Source organism: Triticum urartu, chromosome 2A, assembly GCF_056163025.1.
Source record: "Triticum urartu cultivar PI428250 chromosome 2A, HENAU_Tu73, whole genome shotgun sequence".
Taxonomy (NCBI): domain Eukaryota; kingdom Viridiplantae; phylum Streptophyta; class Magnoliopsida; order Poales; family Poaceae; genus Triticum; species Triticum urartu.
The window spans coordinates 298,305,901-298,327,774 of NC_141874.1; the positions used below are offsets into that span (position 1 = coordinate 298,305,901).

Consider the following 21,874-nt stretch of genomic DNA (forward strand, 5'->3'; position numbering starts at 1 on the left):
GTGACTTGTTTAGTTCTCTCTCATTTTTGTACCCAACAAGATTAAATGTTGTTAGCATGGCAAGAGGTGACCCATAAAGAAACTATCTATCTAGGCAAGTTTAAATGAGGCCGGAACCAATGAACAACAATTCCGGAAAATCCCCATATGCAAATATTAGGTTGGTACTGTTCTGCCCTAAACACAATTTTAGATTTATTAAACATGCAAAGAGATGCCACCAAGTTAAACTAGGCATTTTTCTACCCCATTTACATATAAAGTTTGTTAAATTTAGAGTTACGGTTATTTAGTTATGCATTAAAGCATATTAGCATGGCACAGGAGCAAATTTAATCAAACATCATTTTAAACATTTTAAACATAGATGAAAGTTGGATATTATTAATCTACACAAAATTCTAAGCAACTTTCATATATAATGTATTTTAATCCGATGCACGGTTGTGGAGTTATTAGCATTTTGAAACAATGGCATTTACTGAAATTATGCATGCCATGAAAAGATCTAAATTCGTCTCACACTAAAAATAAAAGGCCAAAGCAAAAAAATATGTGGAGCTGGGAGTCAAACCCAGGACCTCCTGAATGGATGCATGCACGAGTGACCAGTGGGCTCCGATGGAAGTTTGATAAACGAAGCATTTACATGCAACATGAACCATACCCTGGTGCAAGTCTGACGAAACTGAAAACTGAAACAGTGATAGCTTGCTCTGAACCGTGGCTGCTCGATAGATGCGGGGTCAACGCGAACATACAAGGGAGCGAGGCATTCGCGCGCAGGGTCGAAGGGGACGCAGCCATGGTGACTCTCGAGTGGCTTCGGTCTTGTCCGCAACGGCGCTGCTGCTTGCAGACGGCCGGTGGAGGCGAGCGTGCACGAGCACAGGCAGGCTGGAGACGTGGATCCGGCGGTGGCGAGCTTGCCGACGTAGGGTACGAGGGCAAGCAGCGGTGCTCGGGCGGCGAGACACGGGTGTCCTCCTCCTCTGCTCAAAGCAGAGGCCGGACCTGGCATCGGCGGCGCGCAGGAAGAAGACGACGCGAACTTGGCGCGCGAGGGAGAGGAGCTCGGGCTGCAGGAGAGGTCCGGCAGGGCAGCGCATGGAGGAGGGCACTCCATGGCTGAGGCCCTGGTGGACTTGGGTGGTGTAGCCCGACACGGTGAGGGCTCGACAAGGACATCCATGGCAGCGGACGCGGTTGACCCGTGACGAGGCTTGCTGAGCGAGGGAGGCAGTAGGCGCGAGGCAGCTTGCTAGCGAGGGCGAGGATGACGGTGACGAGCTCCTGCTGGTCGCCGGTGGCGACAGGATGAGGTGGCGTCGGGGTCCAAAGTGGGGTCGAGGAAGCATCGGGCGCGTCGTGGTAGTCTGAAGGTCGGGGTCACCGGCAGGTTCGCGAGCTGCAGCACGGGCATGGCGGCATCCTCCTGGGCTACTGGAATGAGGGGGGCTTGGAGTCTCCGAGCTGCGCGGGCCGAGCTCGGGATGACAATGGCACTGGAGCTCCTGTTGAGGTACAGAGAGATGAGGAGATTAGGGAGAGAGAGATACAGGGAAGAGGGAACAAAAGGAGACAGTCGCGAGGGGCTGGCCTGGAGGGTCTGGTTGCCGACGGCGGCGGCGCGAGGGGACGAGGCCGAGCGCTCCTGCTCGAGGCCTCCAGTAGCTACACGATCCATTCGGGATCGTGGAAGAAGAGGTAGGCTTCAGGCACCTGGGCAAGAAGCAGAGGGGGAGCTCGGGATCGAGGCTACTGCGATTTGGGCAGCGCGCAGAACGAGGGAGGTGGTCGGAGATCTGGTTGGTGGGAGGAGATCCCGTGGAAAACATGAAAGGGGTGGTTGGCTGGCGGCGATGGGATGGGAATGGGTGGATTGGACCGGTAGGGGCTAGGGTTTAGACTGATATTTATATCAGATGAATTTAGGTTAGGGACTAACTCGTCCCTCCGATCGCAATCGGACGGTCGCGAATAAATAGCTAGGGAGTCCAAATGAGAAACCGATGATGATTTAGGGATGTTTGGGGATGATTCGGATCCATCGGTAACGACAACCCGGGTCGGGTCCGGGACAGCTTTCGGACGCGCGCACGAGGAGGGCCGTGGGCTGACGAGAGAGGTTTGGTTGGGCCTGGTGGTAGGTAGTGGGCTGTGGAGAGACCGTGGGCTGAGAAGAGGGAGAAGCAGAGCGGTCCGGCGACTGTTCCCGGAGACCGAAAACGTCCGACGTGTGCCCGGCTATAATGCCGCTATAGTTTAATGGTTGGGCTATTAAACGGACTCCGAACGCGATGGAATTTGACAGGTGGTCTTCCTACACTAAAATAGGACCGCATGCCAACTTTCCACCCATTCCGAGAACATTTTCCGACCACTTATAAAATAATATTTCGGACATGCCGGGGGCACGTGCGAGTGAGGTTGGGCTCAGTACGGACAACGGACAGAATTGGGGGAACCCGGACGGATGCAAGTTTAGAAAACATGATGATGCAATGCACATGATGACATGATAAGATGCAACACGCAAGCAAAAGACATGGCAACGCAGCGAATCACTAGAAGACACGTGGCGCAACGGTCTCGGGGCGTTACAACACTCGACCACTACGAGAGGATCTCGTCCCGAGATCTAGAATGGCACCGGAGGAAAAAAACAGAAGAGAAAGAGAAGACGTAAAACTAAGTTGCTTCTTTGACAAATGAGTGAGACCAAAGAACCTTGAAAGGTTAACCCATTTCGAGAAAAAGAATACAACGGAGATGAACGAAGTTGAAAACACTCCGTTAGAAAAGAGGAACAAGGAAGAACAACTTCGGCAGCACTCCGATTGAAAAGAAAAAGGAATTGAATAAGAACTAGATAAGATGAGAAGATACTTGAATGAAAACGCGACACTCCGATTGGAAAAAAAATTAACAAAGGAAAGAAATATGGTCTTGACAAACCTAGATGAGGGGTGGAAAGAGCAACATCGCTAGACCTCCGGGAGAAAGAATAGAAGTTGGATCATGAGAACAAAAGAACGGAGAAGAAAACAACATCTTCTACCTCCGATGATCTTGAAAAGCATGTTTAGGAGAAGGGTCGAAAGTTGTTGGAAAACCAACAATGAAAAGAGTACACTTGATATGGTCTTATTGAATACATCTCAAATATGAGGTGACAACCTGCCACTCACGGGGAAAAGAATTGGATTGGTATGAACAAGGAGACGAGAAACTTATTTCACCGGGGGGATAGATGAAGCACTTGGATCATATATTATCACCATTAATAGCAACAATCCTTAGGGCAAGCTTTAGTTGAAACATGACACAAGATAACTCCAATGAGGAGGTTGATGGATTTAAGATATCTCATTCTTAACAACATGTGAATCATGGAACATGAACTCAAATTATCAAGAATGACATAATACCGCCTCTAATGATACGGAAGAACGAATTGCACTCCGGATTGCAAGATGAAGAATGCTTGAGTTCCTCTGAAAAGAATCTTGATGATCACTTCGAGAAGGAATTAAATCCTTGATGAACCAACATGTAGAACCTTCATGAAGAACTCCGGTAAACAAAAGAATGATCAAACAGAAGGAAACAGAAGTTGAAAACACAAGGTAAATCCTTGTACCAATTTAAATGAATCTCCGTGGTGACATAATTGAAAAAGGTTGGAGCTCTGGGAAAAAGAGAAGATGAGACAATAGAAATCAGGAATTTGATGAGGCTCCAGAATAGGGAATTGAGTTTACTTGATGAAACAAGAATAAGAATTACATTATGCTCATCCTTTACCAATTAAATTGATGAAAAACAACGGGTTTGGCATAGTACTTATACTCCTTGAAAAGATTAAGAGAGATATAAATCAAACTTGAGAAGGTCTTCAACGAACCACCGGTATAATTTGAAAGAACGAAAGAATTGATATGATAGCCAAGGAAGAGAGATCTTGAAGAAACCACCGTAAAAAAATGAAAATGAACGAATAAAAGATGAAGAACCACCAGGAAGAGAATGAAACAAGATACTTGAGAGAATTTAGATACAAGTGAATGAATAGATCCCGAGCTGATTAGAGAATATTGAATGATGCACCGGTAAGATTTGGAGAATGATAGCTGAAGGCTGAGAATGAATAAGTCTTCTGAAATGATGGGCTCCGGAGGAAGGAAAAGAATTTTGCGATCAAAACAATTATGAGAGGATGGCCTTGAACTAGAACCACGAATCTTTGAGAGAACGGATAAGATATGGAGGTAAAACTCTTCTTCGTTCTTCAAATGATGAGAAAGATGACGAGAAACACCACCGTGAATTGTTGAGACACTCCGGAATAAAGAAGAATAGAAAAGTTGAACCGATGATGAAAATAATTTAGAAGATCTAGGAGAAAGGCATTTGACTGATGATAACTCATTCTTACGTCAAATTTGGAAAAGCATTTGAGAGTAACTCCGGAAAAATATGAAGAGTCAGGTAAGATCCTGGGAAAAGACCTATGGGTTAGGGCCCACTCAAAAGATACACCGTTGAACGATTTGAAGGAGAGATTGCACCGGTTTAATTAAATGGCATGAATAAGATAGGACCTCAAAATAGCTTGAAGGGATGCAAGGTGAAACTCAAATCTTCGAAATATCTTCAGCACTCCGGAACAAATGAATAGCGAGAGGTGAATGCTTAAGAATTGCACCGACATGAGAAAGCATTGAAACGAGGAATGGATATGATCAAGAAAGCTTGACTTGAAACCACCGGAGATGAAAAGAATGAAGAATGACGAACTTGAAGCTCCGTTAGAATCTTCATGAGAATCACCGGATAAGAACATAGACGGAAAATGAATGGAAAGACTTCACAAGAATAAAAGGATACTTGATTAAGACATCAGATTCCTTGAAGAAAAAGGGTGGGTGGGCGGGAAAACAAAGGCAACTTGGGGACGGATGAAACAAACACCGTTGAGAAGAACTGATACTTGATCTTGCGGATGTTGCAATGATCGGATCCACTTGAAGAGAAACACGCCGGTTGAAAAAGGATTGACATGACAATCTCGATTACCATGAAGGATTAGTATTCGCATCGGAGTATGAGAACAACATTAGAGAAGGTATGCAATCAACATTTGACTTCGAAGCAACTCGAATACCACAACTCAAAACAAAACAAAGGATTGGCTTGCGGAATAAGCCAGAAGAAACATATGATAGAGATTTCGTCCGAAGTTTTCGTGGTGGGGCCTACACGGGCTCGATCGTACAGCACCATCATGTATAAGGCAGTGCACATGACATATGAAGCGTCCCTGAGTCGGCAAAGTCAAGGATTCTTTAAGACACAATGAGACCACTGTAAAACCAACCATGGATAGGCGGACCACTAGACGTCGAACCCCAATTTCATATCATACATCTGTTGGAAAGATATCCTAAGAGCTACTTGAATTCCCACTTATAAACTCCCGAAACTTTCCGGTTATGCAATCAGGTGGTGTGGATACAGGGAAGCATAATATCTCACCCAAAACTAGCAAATCCTACATCCAGTTGTATCCATCCTTCAACACATAACCAAGAAACCTTCGGAAATTGTTTACCTCAACCTTCGAAAAGCATCTATTATACGAGTTATGGCAATACTCCCGAACTCCCGCCCCAGTACTGGGTGGCGTCGAGGTTATCTCACCAACAACTGCATAAAAGAGATTTTCAATGTCGGCAAAAACTAAATCAGGTATTCCAGAACTGCAACGATAAAATTGTGACGACAACACCTCGGAGCTCAACTCCTCGGGACACTGCCACAACCCCTAAATGTCAGGAGGCACCAAGAACAATGTTCTCGTCACAAAACCATCGGAACGATTCCAAGATACCCGCGTGATCCTAAAATTTTTTTTAGTGAAATTTGAGAAGAGAAGAGTCAAAACTCTACGTCATGATGCCTTACCAGAGCGATGAAGGGACTAAGGAGTAAAAACAATTCCTAACTCTCCGATATATATAATTCCTAAATGACTCAAAACATTTTTCTAGACTCAACAACGCCAACGATTCGATCAAGCAGGGGGTTCCTAAGGTCGGGGAAGGCTCTGATACCAACTTGTAACGCCCTCGATGCGGCTATATCTCCCACATGTCGAAGCACGACTTAGAGGCATAACCGCATTGAAAGCAATTTCGCAAGTGAGGTAATCTTCACACAACCCATGTAATACATAAGGGAAAGAGATACATAGTTGGCGTACAATCTCCACTTCACACAATACATGAATAAAGCATTACATCAACAGTTACAATCAAGGTCCGACTACAGAACCAAAATAAAGAAGACTACCCCAAATGCTACAGAGATCCCCGATCAACCCCAACTAGGCTCCACTACTAATCAACTACAACGAAACAACACAAAGGACAAGATCTTCATCGAGCTACTCCTTGAGCTTGGTTGCGTCACCTGCACGGTAACATCGGCACCTACAAACTGGTTTTGGAAGTATCTGTGAGTCACGGGGACTCAGCAATCTCACACCCTCGTGATCAAGACTATTTAAGCTTATAGGACGGGTAAAAGTGTCGGCGTTCTGGGAACGGGGGTCCCCAGACTTGCCTGCCTGCGGCCTGCGGCATGGCTCAAAGGGGGGCCCAGCACGGCCCATCTTCATCAACACAGACCCAAGACCCTCGCGAGGGGCCGAGCCTCGTGGGGCGGACGACACGGAGCTTCCTCAGGCACGGCCTCATCATGCTGGCTCGCGAGGAGGCAGAGAGAACAAGGCGGCGTACCTCACGAGGTGCCCGTGACGCAAGCCATGACGACCAAGGGTGCCAGGCGGGCGCCAGCCCACGCAGTGTCCTCCTTTCCTCTTTGGTGCAAAGGGAGCAAGCGCAGGCGAGAGCATCAAGCAAAGGCACCCATTTCAGTGCAACGAGACCAAGACCAGCCCAACGGCAGGGAGGAAGTCATTGTGGAGCCCAAGCCAGCGTCACCACCAGAGCCTTTGCCAGGCGAGGACCAACTTTAGTCAGGATAAGTGTACCAGATGTTCCCCTTCAAAATGGCCAATTGTTGGCGCCCTTCCCGTTCAATATTTGGGAAGAGGCCCAGGGCCTTTGCCTATAAATAGGACTAGCCACCCCCATGGTAGAAGGAGACCGGCCAATCCAGAAACAAGCTGGGATCGGATCGAGTACCATCACACACACAGAGAGAAGGGTGACTGAACTCCTCCTAGCAGTTCATCGCCCCAGCCAAGAACAGACCCTCGCGAGGCTATTCTTCCTTGTATTGTTCATCATCATCAGCCCAAGAGGCAATCCACCACACCACACACTGGAGTAGGGTATTACACCACAACGGTGGCCCGAACCAGTATAAACCTTGTGTCTCTTGTGCTGTTCTTTCCATAGCTTAGATCTTAGCGAGGCGGTGGGGTGCAGGTAGGTAGAAGGAGAAATCTCCGTGCGCACCCAGTGTTCGAACCTCAAGGGTCTGCCGGAACCCGAAACCCGACAAAAAGGAATGATTCGAGCTGCAGCAAGCGACTAGCATATATGGTGGCTAACATACGCAAATGAGAGTGAGAAGAGAAGGCAAAAGCACGGTCGAACAACTATGATCAAGAAGTGAACATAGAACAACCTACGTCAAGCATTACTCCAACACCGTGTTCACTTCCCGGACTCCGCCGAGAATAGACCATCACGGTTACACACGCGGTTGATGCGTTTTAATTAAGATCAACTTCAGGTTTTCTACAACCGGACATTAACAAATTCCCATCTGCCCATAACCGCGGGCACGGCTTTCGAAAGTTCAAATCTCTGCAGGGGAGTCCCAACTTAGCCCATGACAAGCTCTCACGGTCAACGAAGGATATACCTTCCCCCGAGACATTCCGATCAGATCGGTATCCCGGTTCTACAAGACACTTCGACAAGTTAAAACAAATCCACCAACACCGCCCGAATGCGCCGACAAATCCCGATAGGAGCTGCACATATCTCATTCTCAGGGCACACTCAGATGAGCAAGACGTTGGGTGGGCCAGCCCAGAGTTACCCTTGGTAGCTCCGGACATCGCTCAGTTGGACCAACACTCAGAGGAGCACTTGCCCGGGGGTTTAAAATAAAGATGACCCTTGAGTAAGTAGAAACCAAGGGAAAGAAAAGGATAGGTGGCGGATGGTAAAACCAATGTTGGGCCATGCTAGAGGAGTTTTATTCAAGGCGAACTGTCAAGGGGTTCCCATTATAACCCAACCGCATAAGGAACGCAAAATCCGGGAACATAACACTGGTATGATGGAAACTAGGGCGGCAAGAGTGGAACAAAACACCAGGCATAAGGCCGAGCCTTCCACCCTTTACCAAGTATAGAGATGCATTAATAACCTGCAACTAACAACGCTATAAGAGGGGCTGAGCAAAGCGGTAACATAGCCAAACAACGGTTTGCTAGGACAAGGTGGGTTAGAGGCTTGGCTCAACAATATGGGAGGCATGATAAGAAAGTGGTAGGTATCGCAGCATAGGCATAGCAAAAGAGCAAGCAACTAGCAAGCAAAGTTAGAAGTGATTTCGAGGGTATGGTCATCTTGCCTGAAATCCCGCAAGGAAGCAGAACAAGTCCATGAAGAAGACAAACGGACGTAGTCGAACGGATCCTCACAAACACGACAATATCGGAACTAACCCGAAGAAGCAACACTGGAAAGAAGAAAACAACAAAGTAAACAACCATCACATAAACATGTCATGATGCACAACCAAGTATGATGCATGTCCGGTTTAATGAGGCATGGCATGGCAATATGCACAAACAATCCTACAAATTAAGTGGAGCTCAATATGCAACTCCGTTGCATATTGACGAAATACCACGTGACTTGTTTAGTTCTCTCTCGTTTATGTACCCAACAAGATTAAATGTGTTAGCATGGCAAGAGGTGACACATAATGAAACTATCTATCTAGGCAAGTTTAAATGAGGCCAGAAGCAACGAACAACAATTCCGGAAAATCCCCATATGCAAATATTAGGTTGGTACTGTTCCGCCCTAAACACAATTTTAGAGTTATTAAACATGCAAAGAGATGCCACCAAGTTAAACTAGGCATTTTTCTACCCCATTTACATATAAATTTTGTTAAATTCAGAGTTACGGTTATTTAGTTATGCATTAAAGCATATTAGCATGGCATTTACATAGGAGCAAATTTAATGAAACATCATTTTAAACATAGATGAAAGTTGGATATTATTAATCTACACAAAATTCTAAGCAACTTTCATATATAATGTATTTTAATCCGATGCACGGTTGTGGAGTTATTAGCATTTTGAAACAACGACATTTACTGAAATTATGCATGCCATGAAAAGATCTAAATTCGTCTCACACTAAAAATAAAAGGCCAAAGCAAAAAAATATGTGGAGCTGGGAGTCGAACCCAGGACCTCCTGAATGGATGCATGCACGATTGACCAGTGGGCTATGATGGAAGATTGATAAACAAAGCATTTAGACGCAACATGAACCATACCCTGGTGCAAGTCTGACGAAACTGAAAACTGAAACAGCGATAGCTTGCTCTAAACCGTGGCTGCTCGACAGATGCGGGGTCAATGCGAACATACAAGGCAACGAGGCATTCGCACGCAGGGTCGAAGGGGACGCAGCCATGGCGACTCTCGAGCGGCTTCGGTCTTGTCAGCGACGGCGCTGCTGCTTGCAGACGGCCGGTGGAGGCGAGCGTGCACGAGCATGGGCAGGCTGGACACGTGGGTCCGGCGGCGGCAAGCTTGCCGGCGTAGGGGACGAGGGCAAGCAGCGGTGCTCGGGCGGCGAGACACGGGCATCCTCCTCCTCTACTCAAAGCAGAGGCCGTACCTGGCATCGGCGGCGCGCAGGAAGAAGATGACGGCGAACTTGGCGCGCGAGGGAAAGGAGCTCGGGCTGTAGGAGAGGTCCGGCAGGGCAGCGCATGGAGGAGGGCACGCCATGGCTGAGGCCCTGGTGGACTTGGGTGGTGGAGCCCGACGCAGGTACGGCTCGACGAGGACGTCCATGGCAGTGTACGCCGTTGACCCGTGACGAGGCTTGCGGAGCGAGGGAGGCAGTAGGCACGAGGCAGCTTGCTGACAAGGGCGAGGATGACGGCGACGAGCTCCTGCTGGTCGCCGGCGGCGGCAGGATGAGGTGCCGTTGGGGTCCAAAGTGGGGTCGAGGAAGCATCGGGCGCGTCGTGGTAGTCTGAAGGTCGGGGTCGCCAGCGGGTTCGCGGGATGCAGCACGGGCACGGCGGCATCCTCTTGGGCTACTGGAACGAGGGGGGCTTGGAGTCTCCGAGCTGCGCGGGCCGAGCTCGGGATGACCATGGCGCGGGAGCTCCTGTTGAGGTACAGAGAGATGAGGAGATTAGGGAGAGAGAGATGCAGGGAAGAGGGAACAAAAGGAGACGGTCGCGAGGGGCTGGCCTGGAGGTTCTGGTTGCCGACGATGCCGGCGCGAGGGGAGAAGGCCCAGCGCTCCTGCTTGGGGCCTCGAGCAGCTACACGATCCATTCGGAATCGAGGAAGAAGAGGTAGGCTTCAGGCGCCTGGGCAAGAAGCAGAGGGGGAGCTCAGGATCGAGGCTGCTGCGATTTGGGCGGCCCGCAGAACGAGGGAGGTGGTCGGAGATCTGATTGGTGGGAGGAGATCCCGAGGAAGACATGAAAGAGGTGGTTGGCTGGCGGCGGCGGGATGGGAATGGGTCGATTGGACAGGTAGGGGCTAGGGTTTAGACTGATATTTATATCAGATGAATTTAGGTTAGGGACTAACTCGTCCCTCCGACCGCAATCGGACGGTCGCGAATAAATAGCTAGGGAGTCCAAATGAGAAACCGATGATGATTTAGGGATGTTTGGGGGTGATTCGCATCCATCGGTAACGACAACCCGGTCGGGTCCGGGACAGCTTTCGGATGCGCGCACGAGGAGGGCCGTTGGCTGACGAGAGAGGTTAGGTTGGGCCTGGCGGTAGGTAGTGGGCTGTGGAGAGACCGTGGGCTGATAAGAGGGAGAAGCAGAGCGGTCCGACGACTGTTCTCGGAGACCGAAAACGTCCGACGTGTGCCCGGCTATAATGCCACTATAGTTTAATGGTTGGGCTATCAAACGGACTCCGAACGCGATGGAATTTGACAGGAGGTCTTCCTACACTAAAATAAGACTGCACGCCAACTTTCAACCCATTCCGAGAACATTTTCCGACCACTTATAAAATAATATTTCGGACATGCCGCAGGCGCGTGCGAGTGTGGTTGGGCTCAGAACGGACAACGGACGGAACTGGGGGAACCCGGACGGATGCAAGTTTGGAAAACATGATGATGCAATGCACATGATGACATGATAAGATGCAACACACAAGCAAAAGACATGGCAATGCAGCGAATCACCAGAAGACACATGGCGCAACGGTCTCGGGGCGTTACACCCACAGCCCTCCAAGACGCAGTTGAACTCGTCACGACATGTGAAGCCTGTCAGTTCCATTCCAAGAAAACACACCTGCCTGCCCAAGCCCTTCACACAATCCCTCTGTCATGGCGATTTTCAGTCTGGGGGCTCGATATCCTCGGCCCCTTCCCCCGAGCAATCGGGGGCTTTGAATTCTTGTTCGTTGCCATCAACAAGTTTACAAAGTGGACGAAAGTGACTTCCGTGAGGAGGGTGACTGCTCAGTCAGCTATCAAGTTCTTGAAGGAATTGGTGTGTTGTTTCGGAGTTTCGACAAGGATCATCAATGACAACGACACCCAATTCACGAGCCATGCCTTCATGCAATATGTTCAAACCCTCGGATGCAATATCTCATTTGCCTCTATGGCACACCCCTGGAGCAATGGACAAGCTGAGAGGGCGAATGCTAAAGTGCTTCGTGGACTCAAGACAAGGACTTTCGTTACGTTGCAGAAGCACGGCAGGCGGTGGATTGAGGAGGTGCCAGTAGTTCCCTGCTCCCTCAGAACGGCACCTAATCGAGCTACCAGGCATAATCCCTTCTCCCTGGTCTATGGGGCAGAAGCAGTTATCCCCATAGAACTCATTTACGGGTCTCCTCGAGTGCTTGCCTATGATGTAGTAGCGCAAGATCAGCACCAGTGTGACGATTCTGTCCTATTCGAGGAGAACCGTCTCCGGGCCGCTACGCGTGCTGCACGCTATCAGCAAGGCCTGCGTCTCTATCATAGCCGCAGGGTTCGTGCCCGGTGTTTTGAGGAAGGTGACCTTGTCCTTAGGCGCGTTCAGTCCGCCAAGGGTACACACAAGTTATCACCGAAGTGGGAAGGCCCTTACCTGGTAGTACGAGTTTCCAGACCTGGCACAGTCCGTTTGGAGACCGGAGATGGCACACCATTGCAAAACTCATGGAACATTGAGCATCTTCGTAAGTTCTACCCGTAAGGCGCGGAGGGTGCCGGGCCTTGCCCGGCAGCCACCCATTGTACATGGCATTGCAGAAGTTGCATGTAACCCCTTGTACAAGTCAGGGCGATGACCCTATGTAAGAGAAATTAAAGAAGCGCTTTAGGGGGGGCCCAACTAATATTGCATGTATGCACAAGCACACTCGGATCATTGCATAAGCATTTCATGAGCATTTGAATACGCATATAGATAGGATTGCATCCTGCATTCATTCTAAGCTACATGGAGTTGCAGGTTCTTGACGTGAACTTGGCTTCGACAAGAGACGAGAAGATTGCACGGCACGGCGATCCCCGGCAAGCCAAACAGATAAGTTCACCTCTTGTCCATTAGTATTTTGTAAAGCTACATTGCATAAGAAAACCTCGCCTCCCTCTTTGAAACTTAGGTGCTCCCATCCATGACACGAACGTTGCTTCGGTCACAGTGGATGCAGTGGCCTTTGGGAAAAAAGGAGTTGGCGGGGGGCTGGCCCCTCTGTCTATTCCACGGTAGACGAAGTTCTCCGTCAGACAAATAGGGTGCCAGCGGGATATCTTGCCAGGGAAAACTCGTTTGTTCTATTAAAGACGCACTTTGCCTCTGCATGGACATACACATGCACGAGTTCCCAAGAAGACTCATCTTTTTCATTCATATGCAGTTACAAATACAATTAGTACAGAATACAAAGATGGACTTGAGATATTACATTATTTAAATTAAAATTTGGCAATTGCCGGAAGATTTAAGATTGGATAAGTGTCCCGTAATCCCATCTTTTCATTTTCCCTCCTTCAGGCACAACGGTGGAAGGAGGAGAAGACGAGAAAAGGAGCACCCACGCAGGAGCCCACCCCGGTCTCATTAGGGCCCATTGATCACGGCCTGACAAGACCGCGAGTGGCCAGGGTGCGGAGGAGGAGTGCGGGGATGGGGTGGCAACTTCTGGTCACCACCTCCAGAGCCAGCAAGAAGCCTCGGCTTGAGTACCGGTGGAGTCATCCACAAAAGCTCAGCCGAAGGACTGCTGGAGGTGAGGAGAAGGCACCAAGAGAACATCCCTCCCCGGCTATCACCCGAAGAGGCTGGAGATGACGATGCTGGGGAGGGATGGGAAGAGCGGAAAGATGAGGCGGCAGGTTGATGGTCGGAGGCGAAGGCATCCACGCCATCATACTCTGACCTGACCCCCTGCCACCTGCCTTCTCCGTCTTCCCTTGCTTTCTCCTCACCACCACAGATGCCAGGAGGCGCCAAGTCTCCGGTCCGACGCCTCCAGCGGAGAAACAGCAAGCGACCAGGACGACCGAGAAGCTCGAGGTGTGCCGTGCCCCACCTTGGCGGACAGGAAGGCACACCTCCCATCAACATTGACTCCAAAGCCTCTGAGAGGGGCGATACTGGAATTACCAATGATCTTCAGCTAAGGACCAAGCCCACTGCCCGGGCGTCGGCACCAACATGAGGGGAAGGGCAGCTGCTCCGTCAACAAGCAACCACTGCCCTCCTCCGCTAATTCAAGATGGATGGACCCACTTCAAGATGCTCTTCCGCACCACGCGCCTTCGTTACCTACCCCGCGCTATGCATGCAGCATACGAGGCTAAGGATAAGAGCGCGCTGTGGGAATAGTAACTTGCCATTTCTTACCCCGTGCGTTAAAGTCATTCACGGGCAATCACTGACACGGCCCCACCACTGTTGTCTTTACACCACATGCGGGGAAATCGGAAACCGCCCCCAAGAACAAGACAAATGAAGCAGCAAAGGAGAACTTCAAAAGGGGCCAACCCCTTCAGTAGCCCTACTTGTGCACTTATTAGGCCCTACCCCGCCGATGCTCAGTAGCATGATCGGGGTAGGCCGGGGGACTTCTGTCGGTGCAACAGCCCCTGGTTATGTTGCCCAACTGTGCACAGGCACACGATCAAGATTGGAGCACCAGCTTAAGCCAGAGATTGAAGAACCAAGAGACTCAAAGAACCAACATACAACTAAGAGAGATTAAGATCGAGCCAAAGGGATAGGAAATCCGCAAGAGAAGTGGCTCCCTCGCCGGGAAGGCGAGCCTGGCAAGGGGCCAGGCCACCACCAGAAGCAAGCAGCCAAGACTCCCCGCCAGCACCTGCCGGGGCTTGCGGGGCATGAACCGCCCCACTGACCATGCAAGAACGACCCACGTCGTCAATCAGTGCGATGTCAAGCGGCAAGGTGATTAAGTGGCAGCATTCGCCACATGGCAGCCATCTCCTACAGAAGAAACCCATAGGTGACACCCGTTCAACACGTGTTAAGAGAACGGGTGCGGAGCTGGCAAGATAAGCCCGGCAATCCTTGCCAGGCAACTACTGATGTCACATTGAGCGGTCCATTTAATGCACCTTGCCAGCCCATAGAGTTAGGTATGATAGCACTATTTGCTATCATATCAGTGGGTAATGACTGTTTTGCCACTGTGGTGACCCCTTAATCTATAAAAGGAGGCCCATGGCAATCGTAGGAGGGGGTTAGAGGGTTGGAAACTTGACAAAACCCATGCCATCATACCCTTGTGGTCACCTTAGCCCTCAGGTAGACCTTGCCGGGCCAATGTACCACATACCACCACATTCATTTCCACCATCAATCCAGCAAAGTAGGAGTAGGGTTTTACACCTCACGTTGGCCCGAACCTGGGTAAATTGCTTGTGTGCTCTCTGCCATGCTGCCGCATGCTGGTCTGCTCTTTGTGCAACGCGATGTCCCCCCGCCTAACCAGCAAGGGGCCGCGCGGTCCCATAGGTGGCCATGGATATCCCGTGACAAGCCACTTGGTGGACCATGTTTTCATCGAGATTTTGCTCCGTGGGCATTCCAGTAGGCCCGTTCTATTGGGCGGCTGGCACTTGAATGTCCTCGCCGAGGTTCTCAATGGCTTCGAGGGTAGCACCGTTATTGGCGCCGCCCAAGGTGTTGGTCATGCTTCTGCTTCCATTCTGACCCTTAGATCGCCTTTTCTGGAGGCAATGTTTAGGGTTTTCTTTAGGTTTCTCCTTGGGGTAATATTTGGGAGTGTCGACCATGTATACATCGTAGGTAGACGTTCCAGTCCAATTCCCTTTTACTGGGTACGGCTGATGATGAATTTTCCCTAGAATCGCCACGGACGTCTTCATCCATGTTCGTCACTTCATGGGAGCCATAGTTAAGTCCATCGGTCAGGTCCTCGACCATGGCGACAAGGTAGGTCGTGGGTGGGATAAAAACTTCCTGGTCGTCGGCTTTACATCCAATCCAATCTTAAATAGTGGATGACATCACCAGCTTTTGGATTCGATCCAGCACCGCGTTTACTTGCGAGAGCTCCTCGGTGCCCAGGGCCTGGCTAAACCGGCCTGATCTGGAATAACTTATCTCGGCTACTTGACGTAGAACCGTCCTCTTCCCTGTTTGTTGGTTTAAAATCCGGAAGACCTCGGGGTAGGGGTTCCCAAGCTGTGGATCTCGGATAGGTGGTAACCAGAACAAGGGATATGATATTTATCCAGGTTTGGTCCCTCTTAATGGAGGTTAAACCCTATGTACTGCTCTTGTTTATATTGATGGAGATGTATCGAGTAGAATATTGATCTACCTCGAGATCATAAGTTGTGTTATAACCCTAGGGCTAGGTGAATGAATTGTGATTCTGTCCCCTCTACGGGCTAAACCCTTTGGCTTATATACACGCTAGGTAGGGCATCTAGGGTTACATGGTCGGTATCCAGGGAGACTGCATGGAGGTGCTAGGAGATGTCTTGGAGTATATGTCAGGTCTTCGGCAAATGCAGTCTTGATCACATCTAGGTGTGTAGCTTCCGGAGTCCATATATGGAGAGTGAGGCCCATAGCCTTGCTCAAGGACTATGGGCCGACTCGGTTGTGTCATGCGTACGATGATCTATGGGACCAGCAAAGGCCCCTTTGCGGTTCGACTAGGGAGATCGACGAGCACAAAGAGCGGAACGCACGAAATTTACCCAAGTTCGGGCTGCTGTGAAGCGTAATACTCTACTCCTACTTTGATTGTACTGAGTACATGTGCACAAGTACAAGGAGCGCTACTTGTTGGCAAGGTTTACATGGCAAGTGCAGCTACGCGTGTAATTGGGCAAAGTGTCGACCTTTGTAAAGGTAGCCATGGGCCTCCTTTTATAGGGAAAGGGGTCACCAGAATGGCAAAATAGTAGATTTTTTCAAAACTATGACGTATTTTATAGAAAATTCGGAAACTATAGCAATGAGTGGAGAAAAATCAAAACTAGCACCCCCGTCAGCCATGTGTGGGCCGAAAAGGGTGTTTTCGGCCTCCCTTTGGCCGAAATGGACTTTTCGGCCTTGCCTTGGCCGAAAAGGTGCGTACCTGGACCAAAAAGCCCTTTTTGGTCAGAAGTAGGCCGAAAAGTCCTTTTTGGTTAGGAGTAGGCCGAAAAGTCCCTTGAGCCCAACTTTTCACGTTAATGGTTGACCGAAGTTGCATGGCTCCACTCTTCGGTTTACCTTAGGCCGAAGTGATTTATTAAAAAAAATTGTATATAAATACTGTGCAACCATTGCCCATCTTAGACATTGAAAAAAATATTTTTGCGCAACCCTTTCCCTTCAATATTTGCCACCCGTTTCCCGCCAACCCCTTCCCGCCATATGTTCCCGCCACCCGTTTCCCGCCAACCCCTTCCTGCCATATGTTCCCGCCATACCACAGTAGTTCTTTCCTGCCATTTTCTCCTCTCAACCTATAAAACCCCCTTCAGGCGAAGGTGGATAAGCAGTCCAGTGTAGTGTAGTCGAGATGTCCCATTATCCTTTCGATCGTAGTTTTCACCCTGGGATGAGTAGGACTCTTCTGAGTCTAGCTACCAATTTCAGGATGGACAATAGGATAGTTCCATGGGACGAACTCACCGGTAGTGACACCATAATGAATGAGTTGGCTCACAAATTACGTAGGTCTGGGTTTCCTGAAAGGACCTATGAGGAGGTACGTAAAGAACTTGTTAGGTTGTATGCAAGGTGGAAGAAGGTAGTGGAGCCGAAATGTGAAACTTTTAGAAGGACTGCTACAAAGCATCCATTTTAATGAACTCAGGAGAGCGAGGACGAAGATGATATCTTCATGCCGCCGCTTCTGGGTTCTGCATCATCGAAGGGAAAGAGTTTTGCATCGTCCAAAGTCAAGAGTTCTACATCATCGAAAGTCAAGAGTTCTGCATCGACGGAGGGCAAGAGGACCGCATCGTCGAAGGGCAAGAGGGTTGCATCAACGGAGGATGACGATGATGACTTCATGTAGTATGTAAGTTGTATTCCAGTTCTACCGTTTCATTCAGATGTACTTGCATTATTAGTTTGTATTGTATTATTGTAGGGCATTATGTTCTATCTGAATTTCATTTTGCTGTATGTAAGATGTATTAGTTAAGTTCAACCACACCATTTAATTCACATGTACTTGTATCTTAATTATCGGTTGTAATCTCTTTGGAAATGTAGCTGGAATAAGAATGTGAATTAATCATAATATGTCTCTCGCATACATAAAACAATATATGTCTCCTGATCAGATAGAAGCAAGTGCGATAGTAACACATACATGAAACATGTCTCATACATAAATACTGACTCACAACTTCAAATAGTCTGAAACTAACATAGATAATGACTCATACATAGATATATAAGCATATCACTATGGGGGACGACGACGAGTCTGTGTCATCCTCGGGCAAGGACTGGAATGCGATAAGCGCTGAGGCGGTGGACGAGGCTCGCAGTAACCACGAACATAGTTAACCTCATCTGTCACAGTCTGTGTCTCCTGCGTCGGTGGTGGTGGAGTGTGAAACACTGTCTGCGAGAAGTCAGAAATGTTTGCAGCTTGGTCATCATCCTCGCCGTCGCCCTCAAAGTATGAAGCACCAGCACTAAGCATCGGTGACTGCACTGAATGCATGAACGATTGTGACTGGTTGGCGCCTGAAGTAAAGTAAAACATGTAAAATTGATAGAAATGCATGAACGAAGCACCACCACTAAGCATCAGTGAGTGCTGAGAATGCAGGAACGATTACTACAATGTTGAAAAAGAATGTAGTGAGTAGTGTTACCTAGTTCCATCTGTTGATGCCAGTAAGCTCCCTAGCTGTGAAGGAGGTGGCTGATGCCAGGAAGAGCTCCCTGGCTGTGAAGGAGGTGGTTGATGCCAGTAAGAGCTCCCTAGCTGTGAAGGATGAGGTTCTCCATGGTGCACAGAGGGTCGTGGTTCTGAATGGTTCACAGAGGGTCATGGTTCTGAATGCTGTACAGAGGGACGTGGACGATGATGTGCTGGAGGAGGAAGTGCAACATCCGAAGACCGTCTAAACTGCATAAATCCTGCGTAGCTTATCATCAAGCGGCCTCAACCACGAGACGCCCTCTCGCGGTGGGATAGTTTCTCCCCTCTGAAATAGCTGCATTAAGGCGGAAACTTCCTCTCGCGCATGTACAGTCAAGTTACCATATACACGAAGAGTTAACCAATTATATCCTCATTGTATGATAGACACCATGAATAGATAACCAAGCGAATATGTCTAGGTTAACAAAAGACTTAACATATGAGAACCAAGGCACGTACTGTGTGGTGTCTGGTTCCCACAACAGAGGAAGTTGGGTGCATATCACTGGTGAGAGGGGCTTCGATCTAATCAGGAGCAGCTGATGGAACCAAGTAGATCCTCATTGTATGCAGGTAACACTGTAGATACAACCCGAACATTTCCCAGTTAAAGGGCCGAACCTCACCCCAGATATTTGTTGGCGCGGTAGTCCATTCATCAACGTAAGGGGTAATGCTATTAAGCCAATAAACCATGGACTTGTTTCCTCCTAGGCGACTATCCCTGAGATTGACATGCGCGATAGATGATTAGGTATATTCTAAATGCAGAGCTGGCAACTGAAATAGTATTAGTACTTACTTGTGCACGTGTTCTGGCAAGTGTGGAATATCTGGAATCTCGGGCTCTTGATATAGACTGAACTGTCTCATCACCCTATGAAGAGCCATCTCCTCAACCATCACATCGAACACCAACTTGGCCTTGGTCATCCAATAGTACCGATCTCTATTGCATAATCCAGAAATCCCAACTGGTACCTCAATGATATAACCTGAGGTGAGTATGGCTCTCAGATAACTTGATCCTCGTGCAAACTATGAAACTGCGCCGTGAAGGACGGGTAGCATCCCCTTACCTGGCTATGCGCAAACTGTCTCTGTGCATGACAAGAAATAAGCATTAGCAATACTATTGAATGGCAAGAAATAATGGAATTAATTGTTACTTAATATAAAAGTACCTCTCGCCATGCCCAAACAGATCCCATAGTAGGCAAGTCACCGATAGCAGGCACATAAGCCCCAGCTAAGTCCTCCAAACCAAAAGGTTTATCAACATAGACAAAGGGTTGTCCAATAGGGAATCTCTCGTATGACCAGAGGTGCAACAATAATGGACATCTAACAAGACTAGATTTTCTAGACTTCAACAAGCAAGCTTTGCACAGGCCTCTGTACGTAGCCGCTAACACAGCAGAGCCAAAAATCCTCTGCAGAATATCCCTAGGGCAACGTGCGTCAGCTATCTCTCGTGCAATACCGATGAGTCGTGCATCGGGAGAGGTCACGTGGTTCTCTGTAAACATCGTCTTGCCGAATAGCCAAAGAATATATGCCTCTAGGGACCGATCAATCTGTGCCTCCGACAACTAAATATCGGGATATCCTAACGAGACAATCTACATAGAAATGTAATGATTGTATGAACATCGAGGAACTAAAAAAACAACATTTGTTTAAGTGGCCGTGAAGGTTACCTAAAACTGGATCAACCATCTAAAAAGAGGCCCGTGAGGATCATTGTCTATGGCCCTAGCAGTCGGCACCGCAGCCAAAAAACGGGTCTGCATCGCTGCTTGCCAACCAGATTCTGCCTCGAAGGGACCTATGGCAACACCGGCCAGAGGTAATCCCAACAAGTAAGACAGATCCTGTAAAGTAGGCGCCATCTCTCCCCAGGGAAAGTGAAACGTATGTGTCTCTGGTCTCCATCTATCTAGTAAGCATGTAAGGAGTGACTTGTCGTAAGAGAAATGTTTCACTTGCCTCTTGTCTAACTGCAATGGTTCACCTGCCTCATCTAAGTCCGGATCATCAATCCACTCATCCAATGTACCCTCAACCAGCCGTGCCAAGGGTAGAAGTCCAGCCCAACTTAACCACCAAAATAAAGAGATTGTTAGAGGCTATTAAAAGTATGTCAAACATGTAAGTCATTATATGAATTCCATTATATGCACACATACCTATCAACACATGAATCGTGTATCATCTAGTTAGTCTTTGGGGTATGAGTGACCAACACGTCTAAGTTCTTGCCCACTTCCATAAGGGTGCCCAGTGCTTTCTATCGATGTTGCCATTAACCAATGGATACAAAGACACATATGCAATTCAAACAACAAATCTCAGGTGCAAATAAAACATAGTACAAACATATTACAAAATAAAACATAGTACAAACATATTACAAATTAAAACATAGTCCTGACATATTACAAATTAAACATAGTCCTGACATATTACAAATTAAAACATAGTGCCGACATATTACAAATTAAACATAGTCTTGACATATTACAAATTAAAACATAGTCCCGACACATTATATAGCTTGTGAGATATTTCTTCCTTGTCCGCCCCTTCGGCCTCGACTGCCACGACCACGTCCGCCTCTTGGTCCTGTTGTCGCAGTCATCGATGTGGAAGCACTCGTCGATGTGGAAGCATCATCTTTGTTTAGGTCGGGACAATATTTCATCCTATGCCCATAAGACGCGCATAACAAACATTGTCTGGTTGCTTCACCAGCTTAAGATTGGTCCATATCGTTCCGGATGCGATGGGCCTTTCGTCTGCCCCTACTTGTTCGTCGAAGGTCTGGATGTTGGATGTATACTCTCTCACCATCGTTTACCTTGTTGAAATTGCCGACGACTCTAAACCCTATCATCTCATCTGTTAATGTGTTGTGCATTGCCTCTTTTAAATAGTATGGGGACACGAAGGAGATAGCATCCAACTCAATCTGGCCATAGGCAGCCAACACATGAGCGCAAGGTAGGTGCAACAACTTCGGTTTGTTGCATGTACACTCACACGTTGGATAAAATTTAGTTCCAATTTTTACCTCGTGTGTCTTGACCTCATGTCCAGAACCAAAACCATCGGTAGGAAGCTGAACCTCATACCTCCTTTCTTGATTCCCTATGAGTCTGACAGTGTGCTTCTTTGCTTTCTGTATCTTCTTTGCCATGTATTCCATGACACGGG

At 48.3% G+C, this 21,874-nt stretch overlaps 1 pseudogene; it reads right to left on the reverse strand.

Moving 5' to 3' along the window:
- Positions 1-9,893: 9,893 nt before the first annotated feature.
- Positions 9,894-10,736, reverse strand: LOC147984886 (uncharacterized; annotated as a pseudogene).
- Between the last annotated feature and the right edge of the window lie 11,138 nt (positions 10,737-21,874).